At 40.0% G+C, this 10,818-nt stretch overlaps 1 long non-coding RNA gene across 4 annotated transcripts in view; it reads right to left on the reverse strand.

Annotated features, from left to right (window-relative positions):
* LOC115493779 (uncharacterized) overlaps positions 1-10,818 on the reverse strand; it is a 399,735-nt gene that overhangs the window by 126,852 nt on the left and 262,065 nt on the right. The window contains exon 9 of one of the 4 annotated variants that reach the window (XR_012053936.1): positions 2,727-10,818. The exons of the other annotated variants lie outside the window; for them this stretch is intronic. This is a non-coding gene — a long non-coding RNA (uncharacterized lncRNA). Of the gene's footprint in view, positions 1-2,726 lie in introns of those variants that run through there. 4 annotated transcript variants of the gene reach the window in all.

Below are 10,818 nucleotides of genomic sequence, written 5' to 3' on the forward strand. Positions count from 1 at the left end.
ACTGACAGTATTTCACAACCAATTCAATATACTTTTTCTCCTCTGCCATTGCCTGAGTGGTCCATATGGTTTTAAGGTGATGCTTTAGTCCCACAACAAGAAATATGTGTGGTTTTTAATGACATTTTACTGCAACTGTGTCCTGACTGCACACATATTGCAAAGGATATCTATCTGGCCCTTGGCCCAAACAAAAGCCCTGTGCAGTAGCTGGAACCACCAGGGCACTTAATAGCAGGGCCCAGATCTGTGGCACAATAGCTTCACAAGCCCTAACATCTTAAATGCTTGAGGAAGCCCATCACCCAAAGCACAGGGCCAGAAGTTTGTCTGTCTGCCTTTCACTGGACACACATGCCCCAGCAGCATCTATGACAGGTTCTATTCCCAAATTTTGCTCTTCAAGGTATAGCAAAGTGGGGTAGTTTCTTTCCGTGCAGGTTTCAACTAAGGTGAGCATAAGCAGCCTTTGCTCAGTTGACTGCAAACCCTGTTTGAACAAAAAATTTTGTTTCACAATATCCAACATGTGTAGTACTAGAAGAATCTATTATGTTACATGAATAATAGTATTGTAAGTTCGCTTCAAACAGAATAGGTTTTTGAGCCAGTAGCCAAGATCAGAAGCAGCCGTGCAATTTATAGCAACTAGATAATCCATCAGCACTTAGTCTCCAACTTGGAAAAATATTTTGAGTACCAGCTTAACTTGAATTATGTGGATATATACATTGATTTCAGTAGGGCAAACACATATGCCTAGACCTATGTGTGACTGCAGCTATGTAAGATTAAATGCATCACTGAAAAAGAGTCATTAGAAAAAACCCTAAATTTTAGCTGACTGAATTTGTCCAGGGATAAATATAAGACCAACTCCCCCCTGGCTCTCTTTCTTTTTTGGTGTAGTATAACGTAAGCAAGATCCTATTACTCTGCAATATTGATGGCATACCTTCATGCATAGGAGATAACACATTCCCAGCATCTATAAAATTTAAAATTGATCTTTTCCACTGCTGGGATGTTTGGCTTTTTAACCCAATTTTACTCCCCGGAATCTTCTAGAAACAATAACACTGATCCTATGTGTTCAGCCTATACAAAGAAGATGAATTTACACAATTGCGAAATTTCTTTGTTTTTCTCTCCTGCCTTTCATTTGCTGTACTTTTTCATGCTCAGAAGTGAATATACTTTCTACCAGACTTTCAGCATATTTTCCTGTCACACATTCTCCTTCTTGGAGTTCTTTTGTTCTAATACTCTTGACATTTAAGCTGGGCATTTTAAAGGTTCTTTCTCTTTACTTTATTCTATGATTTATTGATTACTTCCAGCTTCTGTTTCCCTAAGCCTATTTCCTTTCACGTTTTCTCACCCCTCCAACTTGTTTCATCCCTTGATACGAATAATGCTTCACAGTCCCAGTTTTAAAGCTGCAACCACGGCACAATTTTTTCTCCCATTGGCTTGGCATAGCAGCATTTTTTTTTACACACAGAGGCCCAAAGACATTGTAAATGATTACAGAGGTTATTGTTAGTGATGAATGTGTCACGGACACACATTTACAAAGAGCCTGCTGAGCTGCACTGTCCTTTGCAAATGATTCCCGAAGAAGTCATAGGCACTACTCGCAGATCAAGGGACTGCTCCATGTGGGAAAGTGACACTCTGCACTGGGACAAAAGTTGTCATTGTATGGGGAGAAGCCTCTTCCCAAAGCCTAGGCAGTCCTGGCTATGTGAGTCTGCCTGAAAACCAGAACAATGGGAGGTGCTGGATGAGGAGTCTTGCCAGCGGTTAAGGATTATTGCACCTGCATATTGTGGTGCACATTCTGTGCTAATTGCTACCTGGTGGGAGCCACGCAGTTGGTGACAGAATATGGCTCTGTGTGTGCTCCCATCTGCATTTCTGAAGCCACAGTTTTTTTCTGGTGTTGCTCATATAATGGAGGCTTCCATTCACCAGAAAGACCAGTTCTAGCGTAAGAAACACAGCCGGAGCTGTATTAGGTGTGCATCTCAGTGTGAGTCTTGGACTGAAGTTACCAAATTTGGCTGCATCTCCATTCCCTACCATGACGTTGGCATAATATTTGTGTCTGTCTTGGCATCTTCCAGTGACTCAAGCTATACAAATAGTTTTGGAATCATCAGATGGGAGAGCCTAGAATGAAGCAAGGCATTACTACCTATGCAAGGCTTTGAACAGCCTTCCTTCTCTGTCTTCTGCTCTGTTATGGCAAAGGACTGGAAAGGACCCTTGTCTTTTGCATGTCTGTGCTCCGATCTCAGACTAAGTGACCCACTGAGTGCTGTAATTTCCCCTCAGTGCCCAGAGTAGTGCAGTGATTTGCTGCTGTACGTATGCAATAGGAAAGCACAGTAATTGACCTGGATCCAGCTAGGAATTTGTATATTAGGCATTAAGGGGTAGATTGTCCAAGGTGACAGCTGGATTCTACGCAGCAGAATGCTATGTTCAGAGGGGCACTTTTGTCCACTTCCAACTCAGATACAAGGCAAAGCAGGCTGTACCAACACTTGCATGTAAAGTGTACTCTAGTCAATTAGCTAGTGATTTTTCCATCAGCCAGGATTCTGTGCAAATGAAGAGATATCAAAGATGCAGAAATTGATTGAACTCAGCTGAACATGTACCTCCTGCTTGGGTTTTAAAGTAAATAAAGACCTTTTACAATAAAAAAAAAAGGAGCATTGTTTTCACATTTTACTGTTTCAATAGAGATGAAAAATTAAACTGCCAATAAAATTGTATGCGAAAGGAAATTCTTGTTAGAATTTTTATCTCTGAGTATTGATTTTGCTACTGTGAAGAAAATTTCCCTCTAAAAGTTAATAAATAAAAGCAAACAAGGATATACTTTTAATTGCTTTCATTTAAAATCTTCTAACATATGCAGTATTAGTAAGATTATATTTTAAAAGAAAGCTGTAACTTGCTGGTTTTCCTACATTTAAATGAAAGTTAGAAAATTTTAAATGGTGAGAAGTTGGTCTTAGGTAATTCTGCGTACACAACTCCTTATTAATCGGTGACTATAGATGACTGAATCCTTGACATCTTGTTTGTCTGTCAGAGTGCACATACCAGCAGGATGTTACTCTGGTTCATTTTACATACAGCATACAAAAGGGGTATGTTGTCATACAGGCTTAAACTGTGTTTTACTTTATGCTAAAAATTCAACCCAAATGATGCAGCCAAGACTGAGAAATTAATAAATTATAATAACAGTGCTTTTAATTAACACTGGAAAATTGGAAGTTATCATTCTGGTAAGAAAATGGATTTTACCAAAACCAACTGTTAGTATGAAATACTTATGTTGTGGTTTTGTACATTTGTATGTATGTATCCACATAAGCACATGCATATTATACACATACACTTGCCTTTCCTTTAGGCAACCACGCAGTGACATTTTCTGAGGAATAAGAAGCTGAATGAGCAACTAAGACAAAGTTTTGTTGGGTTTTTTTTTCTTTTTTCTTTTTTTTTTTTTTAATTTTTCAGCAGTGGAAATAATATTAATCAGCTATGTGGCTAGAAATTTCTGGAGAGGGACTTCAGCAAGTTCCCATTAATTTTCTCATTTAAGAATCTCCACAAGAGACAACAAAGAAAAATTGTCAAGATATTTCAAGATAATATATTTTTCTTGTAAAGGAGGAATTTTAGATTTTGTTATACAAGCTGTTGGTTTGCTTCTTCTGGATTGCCTGGAAAATCGCCTTAAAACAACCAGAGGTGTGTTCCCCTTCCTTAGGGCTTTAATATGGTCCGTGGGATCCCAGTGCTCTGCCAGCTCCAGAGGAACAGGACAATTGAGGGATTCTGGTGAGGGGTTGGAACCCTGTGTGTTAGAGTGATGCTCTTACATGGGTTTTAATGATGTTATCCTCAAATGAATTGGAGTGAGGCAAGTTCAGGAGCTGACAAGCACAAATAAATCTCCAAATGAATGACCTGGTAGTTTGTGTGTCTCCTAATTTCCTATTTAATTTTGTTTTGGGAGTGGCTACTCTCTTGTGCTGTTGTGGCTTTATTTTCTAATCTCACAGATGTCTGCCAGCTGCTGGATACTCAGAAGAAGACAGTCACTTGGGCTCTTTCCCGTAAGCCATGTCCCTGAGTAAGTTCTCACACACAGAAAAGAAATTCAGGGCAACAAAGAGATATCAGTGCAAAGGTTCTTTTAGAGTCGAAATTTGGTGGAGATTAAAATAGGGCAAAAGTTCAAATGAGAACAAGCCACTGCCAAGCAAGCAAGAATCTTGGCAAAAAAGAAGGAAAAGAAACATTGGTTTGAAAGGCAAGTAACCATGGCGAGGCAACAGCTCAATGCTAGAATCTGGTTAAGTACTAATATCACACAGAGCTGTGATTGTTTATTCAAGGCTAACCCATGGGAGAACAGTTGTCTCCAATGAGTGTTCTCACAGCTTGGATCCAAAATTATAGCTGCATTTTTTAAAGCATCCAGCACTTCAACGCTACCCATTTACTGTTAGACAAAAGAAAAAGAAAGTACTAAGTTTTTTTCTTCATGGTCCTTGTGTGTTTAAGGCAGAGCTTTACATATGGAAAGGCATTTCATGTCAGCTGTTGAACCAGTAACATGCTATTCTGCAGCAGTTGCCAATGGAAACTGTTGATACATTTTCAGTGCCTCTCCCAAGTTTCAGAAAAAACTGGAAGCAGTGTATGGTTTAGAGATGTTTTGTTTGCGTGGAGGGTGAGAGAAGAGGTCTTGCACCCCCAAGCTGCATTACTGCAGTTGTGACACGAAACAGCTAATGGAGTGTGGGAGCGAACAGCTGTGGAATTAAGTTTAGGCGTGAAATAAAAATAATGGCAGCTTTGATACAAGTAATAATTTACTAAAGATGTTTTGTGGCTATCAGCAAACTCACAACATATGCACACATCCATACACCTGCTTAAGTTGTGCACCTGTTGTCCTACAAATAAATCAAAAGGGAAAAATGGAAGCTTCCAATGTTCTGCTATAAATAAAGGATGATTAATACCATTATAGTGACAAACAGGTATTGGCAGCACACAGAAAGAATGGAAGATTGTCGTCTAATTTGTGCTTTTGTTTCAACATCTAGATGAGCTTGGAATACATATCCAGTGCTACAGGGCACAGCTGCAGCCCAGCAGATGAGAGAGAGAGAGCAGGTCAAATTCATCTCTCACTATAAGTCAAAAGTAGCTCAACCAAAGCATGAATTATCATGGAAATGAACATCTGATTTTTCTACAATCTGGAGGATTTTGTCACTTACACAAATTTATTGCTCAAAGCATCTCAGCCTAAGCTATGACCCAGCAGCCTGCTCTGGGTCTGCAGGTCTTGGCACTTTCAAGAACCTGACTTTTCAGCTATTTTTTGGAGACCTATAGGTCTGAGTGGAAGGTATCTTTTTGGAATTAGTATGCACATTCTTATAAAGATCTCTCAGGCTAAGACCTAAATGCACACATTTGCACTTTTTGGAATTGTTTACACATCTGCAGAGGGCAGCTTTGGATATTGCTGGAGTCTTTGGTCTCTTCAAGTCAACAGGGCACATGGAAATTTGAAGACAACTTCAAAGCTCCCATTTACCCACAGACTAATTAAAATTTAGGCAATAGAAGCACAATTTCTTTGAACTTTTCTACTTCAGAGATGGCTACGCTGGCTGACAAGGTGAAAAGAAAACATTTTTTCTTAAAGGAGAGGCTTGAATTTTAGATAAAGCTAAATTCTTTTGCTTGCCTCTGTCCTGTCCTTCTCCACCTCCCCACCCCATGCTCTTGGATGCATGGCATTCCCCTCCATCAAGGCAGCTAACTGCCTGTGGAATTGCCTCTCCTGGATTCAGACTCTTAAGTAGGCTGAGAATGGAAAAATCACTCTGTATGAGTGCCATTCCTTGATTTACAAGGCAAGGCACCTATTCTAAGATATATTTGTTTTGGTGTGTTAATGGCGCCTGAAGTGTGTCCTGCCCATTCTTGTGTAAGTGTAGCATATATTAAGGGCAGAGAGACAGGGAATTCTGTGTTTCATATGGCTGCATTTTCCCTATGCCTTCCCAGTTCCTAGGAGCATCTCCCAAAACTCTGAGCTGCCATTGTATCAAGCCAAACTGCTGCAGCATATTAGAAAGAAAAGCACAGCCTTCTATATATATATATTTTTTTTTTTTCTTTACCTATCATCTAAAGTGAAATCACTCAGAGTGGGAGTCCCTCCTCACTCTTTCTGTATGGAAAAATCATAACCTTGTCCTTTTGTGGCATTCCACATCCCACCTGCACTGTGCTAATCTCCTAATGTCAGACTCTGTACCACTGGCACATCAATGGAGCTGCACAGGAAGAGCAGAATTTGGCACCTTAGTTTAAAAGCTCATGGGTCCACAGGAGCACAGAGGCTTTACATTTATTTTTATTGTTATGTATACTTCACTGGGAGCAGAATAGGAATGACCACATTTGATGCCAGTCTCTTGTACAGGGCAAAATCTGCTTTCAGATTCTTTCTGCGTGTTTCTTATCTGTGATGAAGATCTCTGTCTTGTCTTTCATATTCCCAGCCTGATCCAAGGGGCGCTGGGTCTCTCTGCACGGATACCTCCCTGCTATAGACAGGTGCTTGCACAGAAATCAAGAGGCAACCCAGAGCATATGTGAAAGTGAACTCAGCCCACTTTTAGTGCATAACTTAAGTCTGCTAATCAGGAATATATGTTCCACTTTTGTGTTATTGTTTTTCCTCCCTTGGTTGACAGTGAGAGTCTTTGGATTCTGTGGTATGGAGTGAGGACACATTGTCATTCTTCCTTGATGATTTTTTCCTTCTTCACCATTGTCAGGAATTCACAATCCAAATTACTCATTTTATGTGAGCAAATATTGCCTTAGTTTGAATTAATTTATTTTTGTTGCAATCACCTTTGAATGTTACTATAGTAATAGCTCTGTTTTTTTCCTGTCAAGGAACTGTCATAGATAATTTCATAAACCTTTTATGCAGCTACAGTGCAATGAAAACAATGCATATATTTTACTATTATGCTTGCCTGTAAATAATCAGAATATTTTAAATGGACATAATTGCATCATAAAGAAAGAATACAAAGATGCCAGAATAAAACAGGTTACAAACAAGAAAATATTGAAATTGAGGTTAATATTATCTCCCTTGCTCAACCTTTGCCTAAAACTCTACCTCATCCCATTCATGCCTTTTTCTCTGGGCATTAACAGTTCTAGAAATTGTTCAATGAAAAAGAAAATTCTCTAGCTTTGTGCTCCATTGACAGTAGCACACTATCCTTCATTCACAGTAAGGAAGGATTAGGTTGTATTGCTGACTGAAACATGCCAATACACCTGATAGCAAGACCATATCATTTGGTCTCTAGGCATGAGAGGATGAAGCATCCTCATTGGAAGGTTCTGAAAGTGGGATTCTTCGGATACTTCAGTTGCTAAGCTTCAAAAAGTCTTCTCCAGACACAGACATATGGTGATTTTCATTTTATATATGTGTATATATGCATACAATTTGCCACATTTGAGAAAAATGTCCACTAAAATGGCAAACAAGCATATGCACACTACCATCCTGAAAGCAGATACTCAGTTTCAAGCAGCACAGTCTTAGGGCATCTGAATGAAGGCCGTATGCTTTTTGTTTTTCCAAACAAATAACTTTCCTTGATTTCAATCTCAACTTCATAGAAAACCCAAAAACCTGAAATATTTTGATTGAGTTTCTCCCCAAACCTTAGCTTTGGATGGATAACAGGGAAAGAAAAATATTCAGTTTAATGATTTAGCAATTAAATATTTAAACAACTTAACCTGGCAAAGTTTTGAGAACATAAGAGCAGAGTATTGCAATGGGAAGATCCTCAGGGTAGAAACTGAGATCTGTGTGTTCTTTAAGGCATGGAGTGAAACTGGGACCTGTGTCCACTATTGTTTACGTACATCTGTCTCCTGTCACTCACAACATTCCATCCTGAACAGTTTGCCTGGCACTCCCATGTGTGTGGCTTGGTGCATCATCTTACATTACTTATCCAGGTGTGGCTTTTCCTGAAATTTAAGTTGGCGCAAAGCACCTGAGAAAGGGTTGATTTGTGAGCTCTTCTCCATAGATTGACATGTGTGCATTGGGCAGGCATGGACACAAATAGACAATTCAACATTCCTGCAGTGTCTGGCAAGAATTCATCTTTCTTCTCATCTCTGCCTCCTTTGAGCTTACTGCTGCCAGTTCTCCTCATTGTAATAATGGAAGTGCCAATACTCAAGATGTCAGAGGGTGCAGGAGAAGCTGCTGGCTGCTGCTGTATGAGCAAAAACAGCCAAGTGCCCAAGTTTGTGTTTAAGCAACAGAATCAGACAAAGAAAAATAAGTGAGCGCAGGTTTTCTCTGAGCCTGTGATGAACTAGAGAACCATCCACTCTCCTGGAAGAGTGGAGCCTAAGCAGAGCTCCAGCAGGCATAATGAATCCAGTCCTACCCCGGGAAAGTGACCTCTTTCTCCAGTGAGGATTTGTCCACTAAAACAATTTATTGTCTCTTTAAAAGAGGTTGAAAACACAGACCAACTAGGAGAAGACAGAGTATTCCCCATGTTGAGTGAGGTTACCATGGCAGAGTCCCACTGCTAGAGTCACAATTTTCTGCTGCTGTACCATATGCTTCCCAGAGAGACCTGTTATTTAAGTTTCCTTATATATCTCCCAGAAAAGGGTGCTCTTAGATAACAAAAATCTGTCAATTTCTTTATGGCTGGATCAGTAGAAGACTGAAGACAAGGCTTATTGCATGGATGGATGTTTTCTTCAGGGTCATGAACCAGCCCACACACATTAATTTTGTATTTTAGACTTCTTGTGGTTACCATTTTATCAGTCACTGCAAGCAGGGAGCAGGCTCTCACTTCAGCTGTAAAGAATGAAGCATTTTAGATGATGAAATGGCATTAGGAACTTGACATAGCTGTGGAATAAGATGTTTAAAAAAGTACATGCCTGTACCTTATGCAAACAAACAAATGTCCATAGTTGGCTTGGGGCAAAGGGTGAAAGAAGGGATACGGAAACACGTCTGCAGGACAACAGCCCAGGGGAGTTTAGAAGTAGTAACTGGAGTCTATAAAGTAGAGGGAGGACAAAACACTGATGAAATGTGATAGGATATTTCACAAATGGAAAAGAAATGAGAGGAGACAATAGTGGAGAGAAGTTGGAAGAAAAGAGAACCATTGGAGAAGGGAGAAGAGAACAGCAGGCAGCAGAAGCATGGATTTTAGTAAAAAATATAGAGACTCACAAGTACAGGAGGCAAATATTTTAACACTGTAGGAAGATAAATTTTCAGGCAAATTCAGTTTATTTCCTTGGCCAAAAGTAAGTCCTCATGCTTAAAAGAACAAGCAAAGCTCTCTCTGGTATCATCTCTTATACCAGCTCACTGAACTTTCTCCTTCAGATACAACCATTATTTATTTGTGTCAGCATGCTGCCCTCCCTGTGGTGCAGGAGGAGAGTGATTGGAAGCATTTGCCAAAGTCACTTTCAATGGGACAAAATTCCAACACTTAGGGCCAAGAGTCCAATCTGAAGCACTTTGTACATTTGAACAGTTTAACCTCAACTTTCTTCTTTAACAAAAATGTGTTTGCAAATCCATTGTTTGGTATTTCACTTAGCAGCTGTGAACTGAGACCATATTCAGGCTATCTGCAGGGATGTATTTGCAGAGGTTTCATCACTAGCAAACTGTACGTGGTAGGTTTACAACGTAAAATAAAGACTTATTATTTCCCATCTGTTTTGCCTTTTAGCATTTGTCCATCATACACTGACACTTCAAGCTGGCTTGCTGTGATTAGCTTAGTGTGGCAGAGAGATTGCTCACATCATCAGTCAGAGCTTGTGCTCACAGTCCTGGGCTGAAGCTGAAAGTCAAATCCACGTGAAACCCTTGAACTGTTGTAACATGGCCACTGGAAAAATCTTTCCTTTTTTCTTTCTTTTTCTATTAGAAAGTTTTTGGTGAACAAGGTCTAGGAACAAGAATGAGGTGTGAGGGAGCAGCTGTAGCAGAGGGAAGAGCAGAAGAGCCAAGTTATTTCATATACAAATGTGCTGTGCATATGTCATGGCTCACCAGGACGTGAATCTGCAGTGGAAATTAGAGAGCAAAGAGAAAAGCAGGAATAGTTTTTTCATTTGGAGTCAAACTGACTTTTCTTATAAAATCTTTGTGGTCTTGCCTTCCCACATTGATGGGACTGGTCAAGGCATTTTAATTAAGTAATAGTTCCACCAGAAGATGTTTAGCAATGAGAGGGCTGGATGGATTGTGTGAGTAGTGGTCAGTCGGTCAGGCCACCAGCTGAAATATGCTCAGCCTTGTACAGCAGCAGTTCTGATCGGTTGTGCTTGATGTGGTGACTGTAAGCTGGGAGACCCTGGCTCAGTTTTCCTTTGCCACAGATCCTTATCACAGAAAGGAAGGAAGAACAAGCTCTCATTTGAGAATTTCTATAGAAGTTTCTGCAGAGACTATGAAAGCACAGACACGAAGGAGAAAAATATTCAAAGCGGAAAATGTGCCATTCAGAAGAAGGCAAGTCCATCACAAACCAGTCACAGATAGGAGAGAACTTCCTGTTCAGGATCATTGGGCACCTTCTGGTGAAGAAGTAGAAAATGCCAGACTTTAATTTTGTATTACTGCCTGAGTGGCACAGGAGTTCTTTTGAG

This window comes from Taeniopygia guttata, chromosome 2 (assembly GCF_048771995.1).
Source record: "Taeniopygia guttata chromosome 2, bTaeGut7.mat, whole genome shotgun sequence".
Classification (NCBI taxonomy): Eukaryota; Metazoa; Chordata; class Aves; order Passeriformes; family Estrildidae; genus Taeniopygia; species Taeniopygia guttata.